The sequence below is a fragment of the Lissotriton vulgaris genome, chromosome 12 (assembly GCF_964263255.1).
Source record: "Lissotriton vulgaris chromosome 12, aLisVul1.2, whole genome shotgun sequence".
In the NCBI taxonomy this organism is placed as follows: domain Eukaryota; kingdom Metazoa; phylum Chordata; class Amphibia; order Caudata; family Salamandridae; genus Lissotriton; species Lissotriton vulgaris.
Genome location: NC_141700.1, coordinates 738,347,603 through 738,374,578, shown reverse-complemented (window position 1 = coordinate 738,374,578; position 26,976 = coordinate 738,347,603). Strand labels below are relative to the sequence as shown.

Sequence of the window (26,976 nt, the reverse complement as noted above, 5' to 3'; positions counted from 1 at the left end):
CATTTGGACTTCTTTGTGTGCTTCAGTGTTTTCTTTTGATATTGTATGCCAACCAGGGCTTCCCTGGTTTTGACTATTACACCACAGGTGGCAGGGTGTATATATACCAGGAAAGCCCCAACCTGAATTCCGTTTCCTTTAGATAATGATTTCTCTATATTTGTGTGCGGCCTAAGATGTGCAAAGACTTTGGCGTAGCCACTGTCATCTTGTGTATTCTTTAATTATATATTGGTTTAACTCTTATTAGGGCTCATCAGTCAGGGATAGCTTGGAGCAGTTTTTTTAATAAAACAAAAAAGTTTACAGAGTGGCCACACACTTGCTGTGGATTTATATGAACCACTGTGGTGTTGGCTCCTTTGAGTACCATTAGAGATCTCTAACTATGGTGGCTGGGAGTCTGCTATGGTGGCAGAAGATGGTAACCATCAAGAGGGGGAACCTCTACCTGGCCTTTATTGATCTTAAAAGCGCCTTCGACCTGGTGTCCCGCGAGAAACTCTGGAGGGTGCTGCTGGATATGGGGTTACCTCGGTACCTACTTGAGTTTATAGTTAAACTCCATCAGGATAATTACTCCAGGATCAGATGGGATAGGCAGGGTCAGCTAACAGGGAAGGTGACTGTGAATAGAGGAGTACGCCAGGGCTGTGTGATGGCCCGACATTGTTCTCCCTCTTTGTTAATGGGGTGGTAGACCATTTGAGGGAGGACAATGCCGATGCCCCGGTACTGGCGGGGGAAAAATCACCCACTCTCCTCTTCGCAGATGAAACGCTTTTGATGTCCAAAACCCCCTCTGGACTCCAGAAATTGCTGAACAGATTCAGCTTGTTCTGTGAGGAACGTGGGCTGACCATCAAGACATCCAAAACTAAGTTAATGGTCTTGCCCCCTCAAAAAAGACAAAGAAAATTAATATCACTCTTGAGGGAACGCCCCTGGAAGTGGTAGAGAACTTTGATTATCTGGGAATTAGATTAAATAATAGAATGAAATGGGATTCCCACATTGCTAAGATGCTGATAAATTTGAAGAGAGTATCAGGCGCTATCTTGAGGAGTCAGTGTATGTCTGCTAGCAGGCCTATAGCCCCCGCACTTGCAGTATACGAAGGGAAGGCGCTGACTTACGCAGTCTATGGGTCTGAACTGTGGGGCAGCAAAAATGTTTCAGACCTGGTTAGAGCTGAGAACAAGTTCATAAGGGACTTAGTTGCTCTCCCCATCTCAACCCCACTAAAGCCCCTATTCCACGATATGGGCAAACACTCGATATCAGATATAGTTCGTCTCCCCCCTTTGCTGTTCTGGGTGCGCCTGAGAAGGACCCCAGAACTAGCAAACTACGCACAGGTGTTGGACAAACTTATTGCCTTGAATGGTGCGAATAAGGTCCAGTGGGTAAACAAACTGAGGAAGATGGTCATAAAACTGGGGTCGGCTGAAGCATGGACCACGCAGTCCCCTCCCCCAAAGCAAGTTATCAAGAAAATTTACTGGGAGTGGATCCAGACTGAGGAATTTAGGAGCCCAAAATGGGGAGCGCTAACCTCAAGGTCCACCTTTCACCACCTTCAATGACCACAAATTCTTCCCTACATTTTTTACATGAAAAGGGTCCTTAAATTGGCTCAATCCCCTCTTCACTCTTCCTTATCTTAGTTTGACCCAATCACCTATCTTGAACTTGGTGATACTGGGTTCATGGACTTGCTCACCACCCTATAGTATCCAATCCTTTAACCAAGTGGAAACCTACCTAGTACCCGGTAGGCATCCCTTCATGAGTTGAAAAGTACATCTTCGTGTGACACTATGTATAGTGGTATGGTATGCCATATCATGTCATCCAAGAGTTTTTTGGCAGATTGTCCTTTCGACAAAGCAAGTTCAATTGTGCCCTTTTGCCAATCTGTTTGCCCTCTCCACAATTCCTTTCCCCATGGGATTGTAAAGAGAGTTGCAAGAATGTTTAATTCCACACCTCTTCAGAAAATAATGCATTTCAATGGAAGTTAACTGCATCCCATTATCATTGAGCAAAGTGTGGGGAACACTTTCCCCACCAAAAATCCTCTCCAAAACTGCAATGATGGACTTGGTTGTCACATCTTTCATGAATTTAACTATCAACCACCTAAAATAAATATTCACTATAACAGCAGCAAACCTCATTTCACCTGACAAAACTGAGAAGGAGCCTATCAAATCTAAGCCAATGGTGCTCCAGGCTTCCCCATGATCATGAAATCGACTGGTCGCACCCTGATTGCCCACCCTCATTCTTTTTTCACTCAATTTACAACAACTACAAACTTCCACCCACCTTTTGACCTGGTCATTCATCCCTGGCCACCAGAACTCTTCTTTAATCCTCCTGCTGGTCATCCCCTGCCCTAAGTGCCCCTCATGAGCTATTCCAAAAATGAGAAACCTCAAACCATCTGGCGGCACAAAGCGATCACCTCTTATGATAACATCCTACCCACTCACAGAGAATTCATCCAACACTTTCCAAAAAGGCCTACCTGACACAGACACTGCACTTTGCCTCGCAGCTCCCTTCTTAGGGCCCGATTCACAGAACTAACTTAAGACAAAATCCTAAACTTACTACTTTTGGTATTCACAGAAGTTAGGATTTTGTCTTAAGTTTGTCTTAAGACCGACTTAAGACAGACTTAAGACAAAATCCTAACTTAAATCTGTTTTAAGTCTGTTTAAGACAAACTTAAGACAAAATCCTAACTTCTGTGAATACCAAAAGTAGTAAGTTTAGGATTTTGTCTTAAGTTAGTTCTGTGAATCGGGCCCAAAATCATCGCAATGACTTCCTTCAACACTGTGTCCAAATGCATTTCCTCCTCCCATTGCAACATAGTAAATTGTCAAAAATCGCTATCCAACACATCAGGAACATTCTCCCCATTTTGCCACTTCAGCACAGGAAGACCGTAACTAATCTAGCTCTCCTCTTTTCTATCTGCAGTTTAATCCTGGTCTCCAGCTGTTAGGGTTTGCAGCTGGTTTGATAGGGTTCATTTTAGTGATGAGACACTCTTCCTGAGTAGCTGTGTGCTCTATAAATATTTAATTCATTCATTCATTCATGAACCAATGCAAAAGCTACCTCCAAATCCAGACTCCTCACAGCAAACCCATCCACAGTTTCCCAGCTCAAAGACATACGCGACAATCTGCTTGCAGATTCTTCCACCCATGTATAAATTCCACATTATACAGATATTCTTGTAGTCTGGCAGCAAATCTGGTCAGCAGTGCAGACCCTTTGCCAGCACCCCCGCAGAAAAGACCTTGATCAAAGTTTATGATCTGTCCTCGCCGTAGCAAGAGCCTCCCATTCAATCACAGAATAGTTCCTCCCGGCTTGCATGAGGCAAAAGCCACTGTCTTTTCAACTCCATTTTGTTTTTGTGACAAAACCACACCCAGCCCTGTGGCCCTGGCGACCACAGTTAAAAATGACTTACTTTTGGTATTAAATGATGCTAAAATAGTACCTCCTTTAATATTTCATGTTTAATGTTCTCAAAAGAAACTTGATGTTTCTCTTCCCACATATATTTGTTGCCTTTACTTGAAAGTTTCCTTAAGTTTTCAGGATTATCAGCAAATCCCCTGACAAATTTGGAATAATAAGTTGTATTTAGGTGTTATTCCTACACTAGATATAGTGTAGCCTAAATATTCCACATGTTCAGTTAAAAACTCCCATTTATCTTGGTTAACAGTCAAACCCACTTCCTCAAACTCCCTTAAAACTTGTCTTAGAATAGTGTTGGTTTGTTCCACTGTCTTCCCTGAGACTAAAATGTTGTCTTGAAAATAGGCAATACCTCTGAAATACACTTGATGCCGACGCTAAACCGAATGGCATGCAAGTAAATTGGTATGTACGCTCAGAGGTGATGAAAGCAGTCAATAATTTAGAATCTGGGTGCAATTTGATCTAATGGTAAGGACTCCTTAGGTCCATTTTGGAGAACTGCTTCCCACCACCCACTGGTTTCAAAAGCTCATTTATGCTGGGAAGAGCAAAAGTGTCAGTTACAACGTCACGATTAAGTGATCTCAAATCAATGCAAAATCTTAGGCGGCCATCAGCATTTTGAGTTATGACCACTGGAGAAATCCATGACAAGGCTTCTACTGGCTCCATAACTGTCTTCTTCAACATGTCTTGCAACAGATGTTTGAGACCATCTCTCACAGAGTTTATGTTGCACTGGCATCTCATCAATTTAAAGAACAATGTTATGAGTATATTCTTTTACACACCCCAGCGTTTCTTCAAAAACTCTGTGTGCTTGATGTAAGATGTCCTTTCACTGAACAACATTCACCATCATGACCTGACAAGATGACCTCAGATTTCTTACAATGTTATGGGTATACTGGTGCAACAAACCAAGTATGGGGGACCTTCTCTAGCAATATAGTCTTTACCTTTGGTACTTCTTATCCCAAAACATATGGAACCAGCCATGTACCCCACAACGTCCATGGATTGACTGTGGTAACCAACTGGATTATTTTGTTTGGATTCCAAGGAGATATTTTCCCACAGTTTCTTGAAAATTGATTCAGTAAATATGGTCAACATGGACCCTGAATCAAAAATGAGTTCTACATCAAGTCCACACACATCAAATACAGCTGTTAGCCTCGTCAATCTCTTTGAAACCTCATCCTCATGAAGCTATTCCGTTCACAGTCTCGTCCATCACTAATATTCTATCTCTGCTCATTTGTTCATCTCCACACTGTTACACCACATTGACTTTAGGTCTACATTTGTCAGCTACATATCCCTGTTTCACATGCAAGCATAGTGGCCCTTGCGGCCACATTTCCTATAGACCTAACCTAAGGCAAAGCATTGCTTTGAATCTGCTGTATGATTCTGACTCCCACAGTGCAAACATTCCCTCCCTTTGCCCCTTGACGGTGTACCATACACTCCCTTTGTGTTTTTCTTTGAAACTACACTAACTTCCCCATCTTCTTCCTTGAGAGATTTTGTTTTCTCTCTCCTCCCCAACTCCTTAAAACACTTCTGAGACTACTCAATGACTTTAGCAATGTCCACAGATTCTTTCAGCAATGGATCCTTGGCAGCCCAAAGTCTATCCTGGAATTTTCCTCTCTCGATTTTGCACAATCAATTGATCCTGAATCAGTTACTCAGTCATTACACCAAAACAACACTTCACTGATAGTTCTCACAGCCTGGTGACAAACTCATCTATTGATTCACATTCGGCTTGGGGCTGGGTATAAAATGTGTATCTCAGCAATACAAGATTATTCTATTTAGCGTACCTAGTTCTAGTCTTTTTATTGCTTAGTTATAGACACCGTCCATGGGTTGACCATTAGGACCAAGAGCCACTTGTAGATATTTAAAAATGCATTGGCCTTCATTATGTAAAGCACTTAGCAACAGCACCTTCTTCCTCGCAGGTGAATTGTTATGACCATCTAATACGGTATTATAATTTTCAAATTTCTCTACCCATTCCTCCCAAGCAATTGCTGGTGTGCCAGGCTGAGCTATAAACATAGGGGGCATTATAATATTGGGTTGCATGGCCATGATACCCCCACCTCATCTAGACGTACTTGAATCACCAGGACAATATACAAACACACATTGTATAACCCAAATTATGTGGGTGTTTAAATACCTACCACCGGGTGTTCTCCTTGTGGTGTGCAGATCACAGTAGAAGTGCCTAAGCGTTATATTGCCAGAAGTGAGGACGTGGCACTTGACAGGAGCAGAGTATTTTGCCAGATGTGAGGACGTGAAACTTGACAGGTGTACCGATCACCGTGTAAAACACACACTTGAAAGCGACCGGCTGAAACTTTCGTAATGAAGTGTTCAAGCGGGTGGTGAAGAGGTGCGACAGAGGTAAATCAGCTTCATATGTGTGTGTGTGTGTGCGCAGATCGTGTGCTGTACGTGAGAGCATGTTGCTCTACATCTAAGATGGTGGCACGTAGATGTTGTAGCATCTAAATTCTTTGACACTTTGAAATGCTCAAGCAAGACCATGCGCTGTGTTTCAGTGACGTGTTGAGTGTGTCACTGACATCAGCAATAAGGTGTCCGAAAATCCTGAAGAATTCTATGCTGCGAGTGAAGGCGCAGGGATCCAACGGTAAGTTAATGTTGAAATATAATAAAACAAAGTCCACAGTACCTTCTCACAAACCACCGTAAACATCTAGTACTCAGATGAGGTGAGAATCAAGGATATCTTGTTGAATATTCTTATTTCCTGCGTGGAGACTCCAGGATAACCTCAAACACGCCCGATGAACCACCAGGTTGCGTTTCCTGTTGAAGATTGTCGCCAAAATGTTCTGTGGGTTTGTCCAAGAACCACAAGACACCAATTCAGTAGAAAACGGAGATTTACTGGTGAAACACAACCTGGCGACAAAGCACTTTGAGGTGCGAGCAGTAACTGACATAAAAGCACTGTAATTTTACAAAGAATTCCTAAGCACTTGGTGGGCAGCCACTGATTGTAGAGTGTTACACTTCTTGGGCAGACATTATCCCTGTGAAATGCCACCTGTGTGGCATCTTACCAGGCATTGCGTGCAACACTCTATAGGCAGCCAAACCCTGCTGTTGAAGGCCTTCAGCAGAATTTTATGGCCTTTGTCAAACACATAAAGCAGCCAAACCCCACTGCGCACTGCCTAAGGGAGCTGGTTACTTGTGGGGTTGGCACAGGATTGGGTAGAAGGCCTACAGTCAGGCCATGCACCCATACCTCCACAGCCACCTAACTCCTGGTTGGCAAAGCCAAAGAGTGTGCACAGCATTGTTGGGCATGTAAATGTAAATGTACAGGAATTTATATAGCGCAAATCACCAACCAGTTTCTAAGCACTTGCTTAGGGAACCTGTCCTGGTATTCCCCTGTGAGATAGCCCCGGCAGGGTATTCGCAAGGTGAAAGCCAGGCATCCCGCCGCGAGGGGCCGTTGTGGAGATTAAGCAAGCTATTGCCCAGAGTCGCAGAGTGTGAACCCGTAAATCAAGTAGGCACCGGAGCGAGAATTGTCGAGTCCATGGACATTTTAGGACTCAAGACCCCGCCGAGCCAGGAATTGAACCCTGGTCCTGGGCTGACCTCTGCTTCCAGGTCTGCCTCCTCTAACCAGTGAGCCACACTTCTCCAGGCATATGGCCTGGTATCATGCAACGCCCTATGTCTAACTACCAGCAGGTGGTCAGTCATCCACAATGCCTAGTGGTGGATGAACTTATTTTATTGGTAAGTTTGTGCAGGTTTATTTGCTTTTTATTAATAATCTTTTCCACGTCACCATGCACACCAATTAGGAATTTGCATTGAGTACTTTCTTCTTGTCTAAGGGAGGAACAATGTTAACAAAACGTTGGTGGTACTACATGAGTATCTTTGCTCAGCTAGTCTTCTTTTTCTTCTTCTCCTGCTTACCCACCTCTGGTGTCTGACCTCTCACTTTCTCAGATCGTGGAAGAGAGCCTGCTCCTTGCCACCAAGAATTCGGATTGTGATGCCTAAAGGTGCATTGTTCGACAAGGCCACATTCGGCAATGACTACTTTTTCATTCATAGCTTCTCCAGCATATGTAACTATCCGTCCAGCTGATTGAAGTCCCTCCAACTGTTCAATTTGTACAATAATTGAATAAACAATATTGGGCTCAGCAATCTCAAGAGAATGCAAATTCTGTGCAAGTGCAAAGATTCTGCATGGTTGATATGCTTTCCCTTCAACGATTCTGGAAGAAATAAACTCACCGCTCTATCCTCTGTCTATAGACAGTGTGAAAAACCTTCAACAAATGGTGCCAAAGTTATTAAGAAAACTAAACAAAATAATTTGTCAGCAAGATCATTGAAAATGCAGTTTATGTTCAACTCCAAAATCTCAATCTCCTGCATGTCTAACAGTTTGGCTACAGATCATGCTGCAGCATGGTGCACCGCTACTTTACATAACATAGACAAGGCCCTCCTGGCTACAGATGACGATGACTTCTGCTCCTATCAATCAATCAATCAGAGTACTTGTAAAGTGTGCTACTTACCCGTGAGGGTCCCAAGGCGCTGAGGGGAGAGGGGGGTGCTGCTACTGTTCGAAGAGCCAGCCCTTGAGTAACCTTCTGAAGGTGAGTAGGTCTTGGGTCTGCCGTATGTGGGTAGGGAGGGTGTTCCAGGTCTTAGCGGTGAGGAAGGAGAAGGATCTGCCACCGGAGGTCATCCGTTGGATGCGGGGGACACCGGCGAAGGCGAGGCTGGCAGAGCGGAGATGGCATGTGAGGGTGTGGAAGCTGAATCTGCTGTTCAGGTAGGCTGGTCCGGCATTGTGGAGTGCTTTGTGTGCGTGGGCGAGGAGCTTGAAGGTGATCCTCTTGTCGACGGGGAGCCAGTGTAGGACTCTCAGGTGGGGGTGATGTGGTTGCAGCGGGGGACGTTGATGATCAGTCGGGCGGAGGCGTTTTGGATGCGTTGTATTCATCGTAGGTGTTTGGCTGGGATTCCTGTGTAGAGTTCCTTGCCATAGTCCATTCTGCTGCTGACGAGGGCCTGTGTCACTGTTAGACTTGGCACCATTGGTGTGGGTCTCCCTTCCATTTTTGCTGTTTCCTCATGTGTTTTTCTGGTGTTAGATGCTTTGGGCACTCTGCCACTGCTGTCCAGTGCCACAGTGCGAGTGCTCCCTACTGTAAATTGATGTATTGATTAGTGGTTCCATGATTGGATATTCGGTTTACTTGCTAGGCCCTAGTACAGTGCACTGAATGTGCCCAGGGTGTGTAAATCCAAATGCTGCTAGTGGGCTTGCAGCACTGGTTGCGCCACCCACAGAAGCGGCCTTGTAAAATGTGTCTAAGGTCTGCCATTGCAGAGCCTGCGTGCAGTCTGGTACTGCCATGCTGACTGGGCAAGTGCACCCACTTGCGAGTCCCTAAACCTTCCCTTTTCTTCATATTAGTCACCCCTATGGTAGGCCCAAGAACAGGGTGCATTGTAAGTATAAAGTAGGGCAAGTCCTGATGTGTGTAGTGAATTACAGCAATTTTCAATTTTCACTATTGCAAGGCTACCTGTTCTCCATAGGCCAGAAATGAACTGTTAGAAATATTACACTTTATAATCCAAGCAGACTCAGATAACATGGTAGAAATTTGAATTTAGTATGCCTGGACTAAAGTTTGTTTTAATATTCTGTGTTTGCAATACCACTTTTAGAAAGTAGGTATTTGCTTGACTATCCATTTGAGCCTGCCTCTGCGAGGTTGTGTATTCCATGTCTTGGTTTGTGTGTGGCAGGGCTGGGGAATTCCAGGAGACAGGCTGGGGCAGCCCAGTGGTGAATAGGGAGACCTGCATCTTGATGGGAGGGAGGAGTTGCACCTGGGGCCTGAATAGGGCTGGGCCTTCCCTCTACAATACCGGCTCCACCCCCTGTGGCGTGTCTGATGTCTCTGCCCTGCACACTGAAAGAAGAGAAGGAAGACTGTCAACAAAGTGCTCCAGGACTGTACTTACCTTCCACAATGCTGGCTCCACCTCCTGTGGGGCGTCTGATGTGCCTGCCCTGCTCTGTGAAAGGAAAGGAGAAGTCTGGTAAACAGAGTGCTTCAGAACTGGCTTGAACTGGGCACAGGCCCCTCTCCCCTCAGAAAACAAAGAATTTAGGGATATAAGTATTGGGACCCTGATCCCATGAATTTAGATCACTCCTGGAACTGACAAGAAGAAACCTCTGCTGAGGAGAAAGAACCTGAAGAAACTGAGGAGACACTATTCCCAAGCTGAAGTGCTGCTTGGGGGATTGGCCTGCAGTGGTTGCCTGGCTGCCTAGAGAGAAGAAAGGACTTTGTGGATTTACCTTTGCTTTTCAACTTGTGCTAAAAAGATCTCCAAGGGCTTGGAAGAGAGCTTGCCCCCCTGTCCGAAGTCCCAGGACCAGTGGACTTCACCAGCCTTTGTGAATGGCTACTATTCCAGTGGCTACAGAGGCAGGGAGCTGTGACTGACTCTCACAACCGGCCCGGTGTCCTGTTGGCACCACACTAAGCAGTGTCAGCCTCGAACAACGCAAGCTCTGTGCTCACCGACTCCGTCTCGACGACGTCAATGAGCTGTAGCCTGCACTGCGACTGGAAGGACACCGCAACGTGCAACGGCTCGCTACACCAAATAGAACTGGTCTGACCAACGCCAGCTCCTGAACTCCGGCTCGAACACCGCACCGTAAAGCTGGAAGCACCCCAAAGAGCAACATCCGCCCGAACAACGCAAGCTCTGAGCTCACCGACGCCGTCAACGAGCCATAGCCTGCACCGTGATGGAAGGGACACCGTGACCTGCAACGTTTTCTTTGTCTACACCACGACGAACACCGGAACCGGCTCACACATCCGTGCCGGCCGACTCAAGGAAAAGGTACTGTGTTTGAGTCTGTCTACATTTGAGTGGGCCCGGACCGCCGCGGTCCGCTGGATTTGTTAGACTCTGTTCTTTCAGCACGCCGTAGCTGGACAGGGCTACCGACTCGCGCAGAACTTTGATTTACACCTTTTTAACCAGAACTCTTGAAAGTTAATAGTACTGTGGATTCTTTTTGTCGTTTATTGGTCTTGTGATAATTCTATATAAAGTGTACTTACTTTTGATATAAAACCTTGTGTGGAGTCCATTTGTAGTGTTGTCACTGGGTTACTGTATGTGGTCACAAATGCTTAACTTACATCGCCTCTGAACTAGCCTTGACTGCTCGCACCACAGCGCCTAGAGGGTGAGCAGATGTTATTTTAAGAGGGTGATTTCCTTGCCCTGACTAGAGGAGAGGGTCCCTGCTTGTCACAAGTACCTTCCTGTGCCAACCAGAGGCCCCCTAGTCTAACAGTCACAGTTCTTCTTGTTTCGGTCGGGATCCACTTGAAGATCCTGTGGAGCATGCGGAGGGAGTTGTAGCAGGAGGAGGAGACGGCGTTGACCTGTTTAGAAATGGAGAGGGAGGAGTTGAGCATGAAACCTTGGTTGCGTGCGTGGTCTGTGGGTGTTGGTGTTGTTCCCAGTGTGGTCAGCCACCAGGAGTCGTCCCAGGCTGAGGGGGTGGGTCCGAGGATGAGGACCTCCATCTTGTCCGAATTCAGCTTCAGACGGCTGCTCCTCATCCAGTCGGCGATAGCCCTCATTCCCTTGTGGAGGTTGGTTTTGGCGGTGTGTGGGTACTTGGTGAGGCAGAGGATGAGCTGGGTGCCGTCGGAGGAGATGATGTTGAGGTTGTGATGGCGGGCCACTTGTGCGAGGGGGGCCATGTAGACGTTGAACAGCGTTGGGCTGAGGGATGAACCCTGGGGGACGCCGCAGATGATGTCGGTGGCTTTGGATCAGAAGGTTGAGAGGCGGACGCTCTGGGTTCTGCTGGTGAGGAAGGACGTGGTCCATTCCAGAGCCTTCTCTTGGATTCCGGCTTCTAGGAGGCATGTCTTTAGAGTGCGATGGCAGACTGTGTCGAAGGCAGCTGACAGGTCCAGGAGGATGAGGGCTGATGTTTCGCGGCAATGAGGGCTGTCTCGGTGCTGTGGTTTTGTCTGTGGTTTTGTCTGAATCCGGACTGAGACGGTTCCAAGATGTTGTCTTCCTAGGTGGCGGGCCAGTTGCATGTTGATGATTTTCTCGATGATCGTTGCCTGGAAGGGGAGCAGGGAGATGGGCTGGAAGTTCTTGAGGTCCTTGGGGTCCACTTTGGGCTTATTGAGAGGGCGTTGATTTTGGCGTGCTTCCAGCTTTCCGGGAATGTCGCTGTTTCGAAGGAGATGTTGATGACCTTTCCTAGTTGGGGTGCGATGACTGCGTCTGCTTTGTTGAATACGTGGTGAGGGCACGGGTCAGACGGAGATCCTGAGTGAAAGGAGTTCATGATCTTGCGTGTCTCGTCGTCATTGACATTGGACCAGGAGGCCAGGCGGTTGGCACTGGTGGTGTTCACAGGGGGGTGGAGTCTGGTATAGTCGGGCGGTCGTGGTGTTGAGGCTGTCATGGATGTCAGCAATCTTGCAGTGGAAGAAGATGGCTAGTGAGTCGCACAGTTCTTGTGAGGGCGGGATGTCGTTGGAGTTGGCGCTGGGGTTGGAGAGTTCCTTTACGATGCTGAAGAGCTCTTTGCTGTTGTGTGTGTTGTTGTCCAAGCGGTCTTTGAAGGAGGATCACTTGGCTAGTCTGTTGAGGTGGTGGTGTCTGCGGGTGGCGTCCTTGTGGGCTGCGTGGTTGCCCGGTGTGCGTTCGTTGAGCCATGTCTTCTCCAGTTTCCAGCATGCGCGTTTGGAGGCCTGGAGCTCGTTGGTGAACCAGGTGGCTCTCTTGTTGGTGTGGCTGTTGGAGGGTTTCCTGAGCAGGCTAAGGGTGTTGGCGCAGTCGTCGATCCACTGTCTGAGGTTGCAGGCTTTGGCATCTGAGTTGGTGGAGTCGGTGGGTGGGTTCTTGGCAAAGGAGATGACCAGCTGGTCTTCTGTGACTTTGCTCCAGCAGCGGTGAGGCAGTTGTTGGGTGCGGTGGTGCGAGGTTGGTTCCTTGAAGGTGAAATGGATGCAACGGTGGTCGGTCCAGTGGAGTTCAGTGGTGTGGTCGAAGGCGATGTAGGAGCCTGTGGAGAAGATGGAGTCATGCGTGTGGCCAGCGGCGTGAGTGGATGCGGTGACGAGTTGTCTTAGGCCGAGGTTGGGAAGGTTGTTGATCAGGGCAGCAGAGTTGGCGTTGTTATTGTTCTCGAGGTGGAAGTTCAGGTCCTCGAGGAGGATGTAGTCCATGGAGGCGAGTGCATGGGTGCTGGCGAGGTCGGCGATGGAGTCGCTGAACTGAGCCCGGGGTCAGGAGGGTCTGTAGATGAGTGTTCCTTTGAGGGTGGTGTTGGGGTCGGTGTGTATCCAGATACAGGTGTTCGGTGGTGTTGAGGGTGTCATCTGCGTGGGTGGCGACTTTGAGGGTGGACTTGTGGATGATGGCTATTCCTCCTCCGATTCCATTGGCACAATCACTGCGGGTGATCTTGTAGCCGTCCGGGATGGCTATGGCGATGTCGGGCGCCGAGGAGTCGTTATACCAGGTCTCGGTCAAGAAGGCCACGTCTGGGGCGAAGGTGTTGAGCAGATCCAAGAACTCGACGACGTGTGGGCGTGCGGAGCGGGTGTTGAGGAGTGTGCAGTGGAGGTGGTTGGGTCCAGTCCTTGGAGGTTTGGTGTTTCTGTCGCAGGTGAAGTTGCAGGTGCAGCAGGAGAAGGGTCCGTGGGTCCGTTTCGGGGCAGCCTTGAAGCAGGTGTGGTTTCGGCCAGCGTTGAGTGCGTGGAGGGTGCTGGCGTCGGAGTGGATTCTGGTGTCGTGGATTTCGCGGGGTCCAGGGGTTCTGGCCTCTGGGCAAGGTCCAGGCGCGGACAGGCACAGATGGGCTTGCCTTTGGCGCGCCTGCTGTGTGGCCGCTTCTCGGCCTGCATATTAGGAGGCTTGGGAGGGAGGAGCAGCTCTGAGGCGGGAGAAGGGAGGCAAATGGGTGTGCTGGGGGGGGCGGGCCGCAGGGAGGCAGCGGCGGGAAGGGTCAGGTCAAAAGCAGTGGGGGGGGGACAGGCGGACAGGGTGAAGGAGAGGGAAAAAGAGCCCAGGAACAAGGAGGCAGGCAGCAAGGAGGCAGGAACCAGGCAATCCGGCAGACAGGTGACAAGTAGTGGAGTGGGGGCAACCTGCCTGCAAGCAGGGTCAAAGGTCGTCCTAATATTGCTTTCAACAAAATTGTCCACCCCACTATCCTAAGCATCCTGGAGTCTCAAATGGGGTTTACCAGGAACTTCATTGGTTCTCCTCCTACCTTTTCAACTGAAACCAGTTTGTTTACATAGGTACTTCCAGATCCCAAAATATCCTTATCCATGTTATGCCCCCTAAGGTTCCCTAATGCCCCCTGTCATCTTCAAACTCTACATATAGCTGCTTAGTGCTCTACTCACAGGTTACCATTCTACTCACAGACTATGCCACTATTACACATCTCTACATGAGAGTCTCCTCTATTTCACACAGCCAATGCCTCAAACATTTCCTGCACATCAACCAGACCTGGATGTCCTACACCTACGTGAAGTTCAACCCAACCAAGACAGAATTCCTGTTACTGGCCAAGAACAACCAATACGAGACAACACAAACCTAGCCCAATGATATGAACTTGACAATTTTGAATGTCAATTTTCACTGAATGCCACGTCACCTGGATTCACCCTGGGCGCCAGCCTCACCTTCAAAAAACAAATACTGCTGTTCAATCCTCTTGGATTAACATCTGTGACCTGGGATACCGGGATTCGAACAGCGCATTTCAGCGCACAGTAATTGTGAGACGCAGCAGCGTTTTTAACCTGACCCGTTTTTCAGTATTTCTTTTACTTCTGGTTTATTTTACCCTGATTTTATTGTAGTCTCCCACCTACTTGCACAATAATCGGTATTTCACCGCTCTTTGGCGGGTCCCTGGATTCCCTAGCTTCGCCGTTTTCGGCCGCCATTTTGGGGGTAGTGTTGCTGGTTGCCGGGCGGCGCCAGAGTGTGTGAGCAGACCAGCTGTCACAAGGACACGCTGGCCTGCATTTAAGGAGGGCATTTTAGGCGGGCTCCCTCTTGGATTAACATCTGTGACCTGGGATATCGGGATTCGAACAGCGCATTTCAGCGCACAGTAACTGTGAGACGCAGCAGCGTTTTTAACCTGACCCGTTTTTCAGTATTTCTTTTACTTCTCGTTTATTTTACCCTGATTTTATTGTAGTCTCCCACCTACTTGCACAATGATCGGTATTTCACCGCTCTTTGGCGGGTCCCTGGATTCCCTAGCTTCGCCGTTTTCGGCCGCCATATTGGGGGTAGTGTTGCTGGTTGCCGGGCGGCGCCAGAGTGTGTGAGCAGACCAGCTGTCACAAGGACACGCTGGCCTGCATTTAAGGAGGGCATTTTAGGCGGGCTCCATCTTGGATTAACATCTGTGACCTGGGATACCGGGATTCGAACAGCGCATTTCAGCGCACAGTAATTGTGAGACCAGCAGCATTTTTAACCTGACCCGTTTTTCAGTATTTCTTTTAATTCTCATTTATTTTACCCTGATTTTATTGTAGTCTCCCACCTACTTGCACAATAATCGGTATTTCACCGCTCTTTGGCGGGTCCCTGGATTCCCTAGCTTCGCTGTTTTCGGCCGCCATATTGGGGGTTGTGTTGCTGGTTGCCGGGCGGCGCCAGAGTGTGTGAGCAGACCAGCTGTCACAAGGACACGCTGGCCTGCATTTAAGGAGGGCATTTTAGGCGGGCTCCCTCTTGGATTAACATCTGTGACCTGGGATACCAGGATTCGAACAGCGCATTTCAGCGCACAGTAATTGTGAGACGCAGCAGCGTGTTTAACCTGACCCGTTTTTCAGTATTTCTTTTACTTCTCGTTTATTTTACCCTGATTTTATTGTAGTCTCCCACCTACTTGCACAATAATCGGTATTTCACCGCTCTTTGGGGGTCCCTGGATTCCCTAGCTTCGCCGTTTTTGGCCGCCATATTGGGGGTAGTGTTGCTGGTTGCCGGGTGGCGCCAGAGTGTGTGAGCAGACCAGTTGTCACAAGGACACGCTGGCCTGCATTTAAAGTGTTCCTTCTAAAAGCAGCGTTTGCGCACAGCGTTTCGCCGTAGAGACGCCGGAGTCACGCTAGAGTCCAGCCCGTCTGCGCCCGTCAGCGTCCCGGAGGCGGCTGGAGCGGCGTACTGGGCGGTAACAACGCGTTTGGTATATCTTTTGCCATTATGGTGTGCTATACGTCGCTTGAATTACGGGCTTTGCAAGAGGTTTCTTGTGCCTGTCACAAAGTCTTTCCCGGCCGCTATAGGGGCAAGAGACGATGCCCTGGTTGTGGTTGGTTTCCAGGCATTACCCCGATGTGGAAGGGGAGCGCCACTCACCTCGACCGGGCGGCGCCCGAGCAGGGATTTCATGAACGCTAACCCTCCTGTGTCCCTGACGACCAGGACTCCTCCTTTCTTTTTCTCCCAGCAGGAACCAGACCGACCGGCAGGACAGCGGGCTAACCCGGATGCGGCTTCCCACGACCCCAGAGACCCCGGAAGGACCGACCCGGAAGCAAACTCCTATGAACCCGGAAGTCCCGCCCCCAACAACAGCTCGAGAAGCAGAAAAGCCGTCGACGAAGAGAGGAGAGCGTTCCAGGTAGCCGACTCGTGGCAGGAGACAGCGCGTAGAGGACCAGGGAAGGAGAGCGGAAGGAGTGAGAGGAGCGATGACGAGGAAGTGGAGGACGTCTGGACCGAGGAGTGGTGGAGTCCTCAGGAGGTGGCTGGAGAGCGGCCGCGACTCGCTGGAGAGTTGCGGCGGGGCACGTGAGTACATTGTTACCTTTCTCCGTGCTCCTCTGTAGATATATGTAAATACCTGTATAGAAGTAAAATTGCACAGATAGATCACCAATTCACTGTATAGATACTTAGTAGCGTCACTGCACCTCTATCTTGTACCATAGCCCCTATAACCCCCCCTCACTCACTTGGGCACGCTCTCCCCGTTCCCATCTCTCTTCCCTTCCCTCTGAACCTCCCTTTTCCGTCCCCGTCCTCACGTTCGTCTTCGTCCCCTCACGACCCGGGTGCTGGTGCTAGTGCTCCAAAGGTCCGAGCCAAAAGGACTAACTGCCCTTTCTCTCTGTTTCCCTCCGAGGTTACACCGGAACTCCCCCCCAAGACCAGAAGACACCCCGAAGACCCCATTGTCCGGTTGACGCACAGGGAAGACTCTACGGCTTCCGGTCTACTACCCCCCTCACTCCGGATTGTTAACATTCAATAAACACAGCTACCATAGCAAAGTATATACGGCCTCCACGCCTGTTGTTCCGGTCCACACCAACCCCCAGTCCACACCCGATCACTATACTTAATAGTGAGGAGGTTAGTGTAAAACATCTCTGTCTGCTTTTAAATACCAGATCAGTGCACAGACATGCCCAGGACATCTATGACCTTTTGGCCAATGATAAACCGTTATGCCTGATGCTGACAGAGACATGGCTAGGAGATTCTTTTAACCCCGACATAGCCATAGCAATTCCCCCAGAATATAATATCTACAGGCAAGACAGATTGAAAGGGAGGGGCGGTGGTGTGGCACTGGTAGTGAACAAACTCGTCGCATGTTCTACTATCCCTCTGGATGACATCACAGGATCAGAATCCCTTGCTTTTACTATAGCATTGGCGCCCCTTCAATCTTTTAAAGGGCTTTTAGTTTACAGGCCCCCTGGGCCAGTGGGATCCTTTTTTGACGAGCTCCAGTCGGTAATTTCGACGCTGGCTCTGAGAGCTGAGCACTGTATACTGGCCGGGGACTTTAACTTCCATATGGAGGAGAAACAGGACCCTGAAGTGATCAAATTGGTTGATATCACAGCCTCCTTAGGTTTTGCCCCCTACCTTTCTGGACCAACCCATGAAAAAGGTCATACCCTGGATCAGGTTTTTTCCGCGTCTCCCTTGGAGGTGTTGGCACTTTTGCCGGTGCTTTGGTCAGACCATAGGCTGGCTAAATTCTATATATTTGGCACAAAGAAACCATCTATCATTGCTCCTAGGCAGCAGGGTCGAGCCACTAGGGCCCTTCATCGGGTCACTCCTGAAATGTTAGCCCAGGCGGCCCTTGATCATCCTTGCCCGGTAACGGGAGATTTGGAGAGGGATCTAGAGTCCTTGCAAGTATGGTTAATGGATAGGCTGAACAATCTAGCCCCTGAGATGGCCCCCTGACTAACATCTAAGCGGGTCTCTGCCCCTTGGTTCACTGAAGCACTATCGCCCTCTCGACGGAAGTGCAAGGTGGCTGAAAGGGCATGGCGGTCTCAATATGATCCAAGGGCCAGGCTTGCCTGTAGGACAGCGTATGCGTATGCAGGTGGCCCAGAATGCAGCTGCACGAGCCATCTTTGGCCTGCATCGTCGAGCCAGTGCCTCGAACTTGCTGCAAACCCTACACTGGCTCCCCATACGGAAGAGGATAATATTCAAAGCTTTGACACTAGCTCACAAAGCCTTACATGCCACAGGTGCCCAATACCTTCAAATGAGGCTGGCTTTTTACCTGCCGACACGATCTTTAAGATCGGAGTCACTGGCACTCGCAGTAGTCCCCCGTATAAAGAAAGCCCGTATTGGAGGACGGTCTTTCAGGCTGCTGGCCCCTCAGTTGTGGAACTCTTTACCGCTGTTTTTGCGGTCCACATCTAACTTGCTCGCTTTTAGTAAGGCCTTAAAGACCTGGCTTTTCACTGGCTAGAGCTTTTTAGTTTTATCCCTGGTTCTGCCTCTCTCTTTATTCTTGTTATGTTTTACCTGTCTTTTTTTCTGGGTCTGGAGCACAAAGCGCCGGGACACTCCCTTGGAGTAGCTGTGCGCTATAGAAGACCCATAATAACATAACATAACATAACATAACAGCGGGTAAAGCATACCATCGGGACATTCTCCTTGGAAAGAAAGATTACTTGGCAAGGAGGATAGAGGCCGCTTTAAATTCCTGCAGAGAGATCTTTACGATCGTCAGGGAGTTTACTGCCCCTCGATCCAATTCAATCCAGGCTACTCCCTCTGAGCCGTGGGTTTCTGCCCTTGCCGATTTTTTTATCACCAAGATCAAACTGATTCAGGATTCTTTTCTCTTGAAGGTGGTTGAAGTACCTCCTAGTTTTGAGGATGGTGCTGCTTTGGCGGCCCTGGTGGGTCTAGTTCTGGCGGATTTTCCATCTATTTCAGCTATATCTTCATTGGCACTTATGGCCAATCTTAAATCTGGGTCGCCTCTTGACCCTTGTCCGGCCAAATTTCTGGCTAAAATGGCCGAAGTGGTGAATCCGCTGGCAAACCCACTTTTGAATCTTTCCTTGAGTCGGGGGGTGGTACCACAGGTCTGGAAACAGGCGAATGTTATCCCCCTCCTTAAGAAACCTGGTCTCGATCCTGAGGTTCTGGCCAACTACAGGCCGATCTCTCTTCTTCCTGCGCTGGCCAAGATTTTGGAGAAGCATGTGCACACCGTGCTCTCCAATTTTCTGGAATCGTACAATCTGCTGCACCCCACTCAATCTGGCTTCCTTCCCAATTTAAGCACCGAGACGGCGCTCTTGGAGGTGTCTGAAGCCATTAAAGAGGCACTTGACTCGGGAGGCAAGGCTATGCTTGTAATGCTAGACCTATCGGCGGCGTTTGACACCGTCCCCCATGAGGGTCTCCTCGCCAGACTTCATGAGATCGGTCTGAGGGGGACGGTGCTCAGCTGGTTTAAATCTTTCTTGGCTGACCGTCGACAAACGGTCTGGGTCCCACCTAGCTCTGCCATAATGCCGCCTTTGGGAGTCGGAGTTCCGCAGGGCTCTGTGTTGAGCCCGACTCTTTTTAACATCTTTATGACCCCTCTGGCGGCACAGGCGGAGTCTTTCGGGGCCCAGAACGTTTCCTACGCCGACGATACCCAGCTCCTCTTTACGTGCAGCAAAGGAGAAGATTTTGATGGAGAGAGTATCCGTGAGTGCCTTGGGGCTGTTTTTGAATGGTTCCAGCTTAACTGCCTCAAGTGCAACTCAGATAAATCTGAGGTACTCTTCTTCGGTTGTTCATCTGATCCAGATTGGCAGGAATGGTGTCCGGTCAACATGTTCCCTCCAGCGGGTTCGTCCCAGCTGGCAAAGAACTTAGGGGTCAAGATTGACAATGGTCTGGCGTTAAGATCTCAGATCCTTGGTCTTACGGGAACATGCTTTGGCCTCCTCAGGATGCTCCGTAAGTTCCTTCCGCTGCTTTCTGAGGAGCACAGGAAGATGATGGTGCAGCCTTAATAGGCTCAAGACTGGATTATTCCAACGTCCTGTATCTTGGCCTGCCGGAATATCTCTTACAGCGGCTGCAGGTGGTCCAGAACTCGGCCGCAAGGGCCATTTTTGGTCTGCATAGGCGAGCCAAAATTTCTGATCTTCTGCAGTCGCTGCATTGGCTGCCTATCCGTAAGCGGATAGCTTTCAAGGCTTTGACCCTGGCCCATAAGGCGCTTTATGCCTCCGGAGCCAAATATCTCCAGAATAGGCTTGCCTTTTACCATCCGGCCAAATCTTTGAGGTCTGAAGCATTGTTCCTCGCTGTGGTCCCACGAGTAAAAAGGGCCCGGATTGGAGGTCGCTCTTTCAAGCTGTTGGCGCCACAGCTTTGGAATACTCTGCCCCTAGCATTACGTAGTACCTCCAATCTGTTGAATTTCAGGAAGGGCCTTAAAACTTGGCTTTTTGCCCTTTAGGTCGCTCTTTCCTCTTTCTGCCTGGTCTGTTATTTTACTGTGTTGTGTTTTTTCTTTTGTTACTGGTTCGTTAATAAAAGTGCCGGGACACTCCATGGAGTAGCCGTGCGCTATATAAAAACCAAAATAACATAACATAACATAACAAGCCTTCATGCTCTAGCTTTTGGATGATGACAATACCCTACTCCATGTTGCCTCCACACTGGAACCCCTCAAGGGCATCCTATGGGCCACAGCATGTCTCCTCCAGGGCCTGAAGAAATATGATCACATCATCCTCATTCTGATGGAACTCTATTGCCAGCCAGCACCATTTTTAAAACCAGCTGCACCATTTACGAAGCACCCCCACTTACTTCGCAAACAAGCTTACCATCTCTGGTGGTTATCTTCACACCTACAGTTAGGTCACCACCAGACCGCAGACATAAAGAGTAAAAAAGAAAGACCAAGGCACTAGGCCTTTTCATGTATTCTAGATTAAACATCATTCCTCTACCCATTAGGACCGTCCCATTCCCGTTCCAATTTAGGAAAGCCTTGAAGACTCACCTCTTTAAAGAACACTACAACGCAATGCATTAACCAGCCACCTCCTATCAGTCATTGACTTCATGCTTGTTCTTGACCTTGTACAGTGCTTCACTGTCTTTTGGTTAGGGGTGTGTTATGGAAATACCAAATACCTGCATTCATTCATACATACATAAATGTATGCTTTTCAAAAACAATAATCTGACACTGCATGTGTAAAATATACTTATTTTGCACAGCTATAGCCACTGAGTATTGATGCTTTGGTCACATTTCCATTGAAAAGGTATTTTTGATTTGCCTATGATTTTTGAACTTGTTGATACATTTGCACGAAACCTCGCGACTCAGTGAGTTTCGGCATTCAAGGTTATATGAAGATTTATACACGTGAAAAAAAAGTTAGGGAGGGATGAAATAAATTGTGTTTAAGGTACTAAGCAGGATTTAAAGTATTAACACTTTTGTCTATCTCTGCCATTAAACATGTGGGTTAAGTCTGTTAATCACGTTTTCAAAATGTAAGACAGTTTCATTGGTTGTATTAGGGGTGGAAGATTTTCAGTCACATTGAAACTTGTAACACGGCTTCCTCTGGCGAGTTTTGCACAGAAAAACAATTGTTACACAGCCCTGGGTGGCCAGCCACAAAGGTGGTCAACTTCAGGGCAGTAGTCATGAGTACTCAGATACATGAAAAATCCACAGCACACCTAAAAGCAAGTGCCATTTTTTGTGCATAACGTGCGATCAACTCTGATTTGTTGTGTGTTATTTATTCCTCAACATAGCTAGAAAATGTTAGTTCTTTTGCGAGTTGCTGTCTCAAACATCACTTACTTTTTAACAGTTTTGTGAGAATATATATATATATATATATGTATATATATATATATATATATATATATATATATATATATATAATATATATATATATGAGATTCAGTAAATACAAAGGTTAAAATACATTAAGGACCAGAAGTACCACCGTTTTTCCCGTTTTTGCATGCGCAAACAAGTTTGTAAACCCGTTTGCGCGTACAAAAAAATATTGGGCCATGTACATAGCCTATTAAGTGAGTCGCAATTTTTTTTCCACTCGCTAAATAGGTTTTGCGACTTACTATTTGGAAGGGGCGCTCCCTTCCAAATCGAGAGTCTCCAAACAATGTACTAATGTTTAGCGACCGCAATTGTGGTTGCAAAACACTCGCAATTACCACCTCCTTCAAGGAGGTGGTAATGCATTTGCAAATGCGAAGGGGTCCCCTGTGGACTCCTTCCCCTTTGCAAATGCATGCAAAATAATTTTTTAAGGGCAGGCAGTGGTCCCCAAAAAATGAAAAGATAACGTTTCATTTTATTTTTTTTAAATGCATCCCATTTTTCGGGCTGCCTTTTAAAAAAAATAGCTGCTTTATTAAAAGCAGCTATGCAAACAAATGATGGTTGGAACGCTGAATAAATCATACTTTCACCCCCAGCCAAAAGTTCTGGGTTAAATCCATTGTTCTTTTGCTCACCATGCCACCCTAGTTTAGACCCAGCCATATGCAAATCAGTCTTGACCCTGTGCCTCATGGGATCAGTCCAGCTCATCAGCCAGGCTAGCTTGAATCCAGTGACACAGTGAGCAAGGGACCCACGTCTGGGCATACCCATCCCACTTAGGGTAAAAAGAGCTACGCAAACAAATGATGGATGGAATGCTGAAAAATCATACATTCACCCACAGTCAAAAGATCTGGGTTAAATCCATCGTTCTTTTGCTCCCCAGGCCCACCCAGTTTAGAGCCAGCCACATGCAAATCCGTCTTGACACTGTTCCTCATGGGAATAGTCCAGAACGAACTGCCAAGCCAGGTCCTCCTTGGACCGGAAACAAGGATCCTGGGACCAGTTTCTGGGTATTACCCTTCATCAGTCAGGCTAGCTTGAATCCAGTGGCACAGTGAGCAAGGGACCCACGTCTGGGCATACCCATCCCATTGAGGGTGAAAAGTGCTACGCAAACAAATGATGGACGGAATGCTGAATAAATCATACTATCACTGTGCCACTGGATTCAATCCTCTATGTGTGTGACAAGGGTGTCAGCGACACCATAGCAACACAAGAACTAAGGGGACTTTGGGAGTGGCACTGTGAGTGACAATGTTTCTTACTAGGTAGGTAGCTTCGAATATTGCTGAAACAGTTCTGATGGTGCGAGAGGCCCCAATTAAGTATCTTTGTATAGCAGGGTTAATTCATGCAGGTGTTAAGGTAAGTTCTCTAAGACGGTGCAGTGGGAAAATATAAGAGCATTCCTCTTGCTACTGATAAATGAAATATTTTTTTGCATTTTCAAACTATGTTTGCGATACACTGCCATTCAAAGTGTGTGACAGTGTCTTGTCTCTAGTGTGACACTTTGCTTCAAAGTGTTACACACGAGACATGACACTGTCACAAATTAGCACTTTGTAAACATGCAAACGTTACACCTAAGCAAAGTAGAAACTTGTTTGTCGCGCTTAGAGAAAGCGCTACTCACTCCCTGCAGGGGACAGGCCGGCCGACCTCAGATAAAACACTTCCGGCTCCTGGCCAGAAAGAGTTCACAGGCATCACGGCTCCAATCATGAGGTCCCCTTCCTGTTGAAATCCCGCCTCTTCCTGCCGGGGGAGTGAAATGCCATTAGGATTGACGTAAAAGAGAAGAATCTTCAAAAGGAATATCAGTAGCACCCTCATACTGCCGGCCTTGTTTTGGTCAGCACTGTGTATGCGCCAGTCCCTGCCAGCAATGAGGTCCTGAGAGGAGGAAAACATTATTTAAACAGGACTGCAAAGCTGTCATGTACAAACATAAACACTTCCACATTCAAAATATACGAGATGTGTGATAAATAGTTACTCTTGGTCAATACGAGCCCTGGCTGAGAAACTCTCATACTAGTTAAAGTAACACACATCAAAGCACAGAATTTGGAGGAAGGAATGCACAGGGTCTCCATTTTACTCTTTTTTTACCACTACCCTTTACCCTTGATAATATGACACATTTCCTGATTTTACGCCTCCCTCACTGAATGCCTTATAACGTTTTGTTAGTTAAAGGAATTCACGTGTCTGTCTCTTGCACCTAGTCTAATACTCCATGAACTGGAAACTCCTGTTCCACGCTATCTTCTTTGCTCAGCAGCCTATGTCGGAGCATAAAAGACATTTGCAAACTTGGATTCTGTTTTTTAAGATCTGAAATCCCGAATCCTAAAGTGCCCCTCGGATTGACACATGATAAAACTGTGATACACAACAATGGTCTCTAAGGTTTTCGTTGCACTAAATATGTGATTTGGAGGTGTAAATGATGAAACCAGAATTAACCTGAAAGTGATCTCTAGAAGGCAGGTTTTAATATTAAACTGGGACCTTCAGAATAAAAGTAGCAAATCTTGTATTACAGAAGTGTGTACAGCTAAGCTTTTTTTTCTGCTGAAAGCAACACTGTATATGTTTAACACAATATTTTACTCTCGCAGGTAGAAAGGAAAAGTGTTAATAAGATAGTAGATGTTAACTCCCATATAAAATATTATGATAATCGTTGGTGCATAATGTTTTTAGTAGGGTCTGCAATGCATTTTAAAAAGGCAAAATTGTTGAATGATAATGCTGCAGACTGTATTAGATAAATTCCATTTTTAGCGGAACATTTAATATCTTCGTTCAAAGAAGGATTCATGTTTTTTCACTGTGTGCATCAAAATGTCGTGTTTTTTCACTGTATGCATCAAAAATAAAATGTAGGGGTATATGTCCTGTACATAGAAGCCCTTCCTTAATTTTTCAGTTGGGTATATATATATTCAATCTTATTTGTGTAAAAATCTGACCTCTTTTTTGGTTCAAAAGGAAACAGGCGAACTGATATATTAGGCAATTTAGAAGGGGCCTGTTTTCTGTTCCATCTTCAGCTATATATTATTAACTTTTTAACTTTTTGAACGATAAATATTTTTTTTAACTTTACATATTATGTAAAATATGGTAAATTGTGCGGTAAACTCATTAATATCCAGAAAACTATGCGGCCATGGTACTGTACTAATGTGAGTGATTAAGACCTCTTATGATGAGACCTCTCACCTACTCTCTCACCATCTCCAATTCTGTTAAATCCCTCAGAATTAACATTGACCAGCACCTTTCTCTTATCTCCCACATAAAAAATTCATCCAAAAGCGCTCTCTTTACTCTCCATCACCTCAAGAAATTAAAACCCTTCATTCCAGCTAATGATTTTAAATCAGTTGTCCAATCACTAGTCCTGTAAAAAACCGACTATGGTAACGCCATTCTCTCTGGAACACCTAAAGTCCACCTAGCCCCAAACAAATCTGTTCTTAACCTCCCTGCTAGGCTCATTACCGACCTCAATCGTTACGATCACATCTCCCCTGCCCTTAGAGCACTCAATTGGCTTCCCATTGAAGGCAGATCTACCTACAAGACCGACTGCATTACGCACAAAGCCCTGCATCAACACACCCCGCTGTATCTTGCCGATAAACTCCACAAAGCGAGCTGCCCTCGAGCACTCAATCACGCTTCTTCTCCGGAAATGCGCCTACCATCTGAAATGCACTCCTTAAAGACCTTTGTTGCAACACCTCCTACTTGAGCTTCAAAAAAGACCTCAAACTTCACCTTCTAGACAAATTCTGGGATCCTTAACCCCTTCTCAGGGCTCTCATCCCAACCCGACTTCCTTCTGTTCTCCCGACTCCCTTTCTCTTCCCCTTTTTCACTTCTTTCTTTTCTTTTTCCTCTCTTCCACTAATCCCTCTCATAGGCCCTGCTGGACACACTTGGTATTTCCTTACCCACCACCCCCCACAGCCTCACACCATTCCTACATCCTACCCCCCTCTTCTCTATCCAGCCCTTTTTCCACGCTAACCTCTCTTCTCTTGACTTGCTGTTGCCTATCGCAATTTGTGTAATCGGATTGTGTAAATTGAGCTGTTATCTACTGTTTTAATTGGTTCTGAATGCTACCTCATTGCATTTTGCTATTTTATAATTCCTACTCATTAAACCCATGTAAAGCACTCTGAGACCCTTGGGTCCAGCCAGCACTATATAAAACCTTTTAAATAAATAAATATGTAAGGATGATTGGGGTTTTGAGCACTTTCAGCAAAATACAAGTTTATACTGCAATGTGAAAATGTCTTCTTTGATCCTGCTGCTTCGACTCTCTCCGTTGTCTATTATGTCTCTTTAGGTCACTGGCAGCTTTGTTCAGGTGATGTCTTTCCACCGTGTTTAATCTTTCTCAAATGGTATTCCCAGTGAGAATGTAACCTTGGCCACAGGTCCTCGTTGCCAGGCAGGGGTCTGTTGCTCCACCGCCAGTCTCAGCGGGATGTGGGACCTTACAAGATGCCTTGCTGACCTCCATGACCGTATGGAGTGGCCTGCGATTCCCTACATCCTTCCTTTCTGCATCTATTCATATTCCATAGCCTGGGTGGCATTGAAGCAAACCTATACTGTGAGATCTGTAAAATATACAACTACAGCAGAAGGCATTTCAAACCAGCCAGGAGCCAAGAGAGGTCCAGTTGGGCACACTCTGCTGACTTACCTCAATGCGCATGCGCAGCCTTCTTCAGGGGGGCCTGTCTGCAGCTGCACTCCTTCTCCTCTGACATCGATGAGCTGTGGACACCGTCTCAGGGTTGGATTAGAGGTCGGTGAGTTCTGGCATCATTTATACTGTTTGAGCTGCAGGATGTGATTGGCAGCACAGCTCTCATTTTGTGGCACACTCCCACAAAGGCACTCCAAGACCCTCGGGTCCTAGTTTCAAATGCTAAATGCGTCATTTTGTCAATCAAGTTGTAATGAGCCAGTGTGCGTTTCAGAGGGATTTCTCAGAACACTTAAGTGGTGTACAGGAGATTTGTAGAGGTTTAGCAATTTGCTGTTGAATTCAACATGTTTGGTAGAAGGAGAATTGG

At 47.2% G+C, this 26,976-nt stretch overlaps 1 pseudogene; it reads right to left on the bottom strand.

The window, feature by feature from the left end:
• Nucleotides 1–7,387: 7,387 nt before the first annotated feature.
• On the bottom strand, nt 7,388–26,612 carry LOC147678464 (ubiquitin-like FUBI-ribosomal protein eS30 fusion protein pseudogene; annotated as a pseudogene).
• Nucleotides 26,613–26,976: the final 364 nt, after the last annotated feature.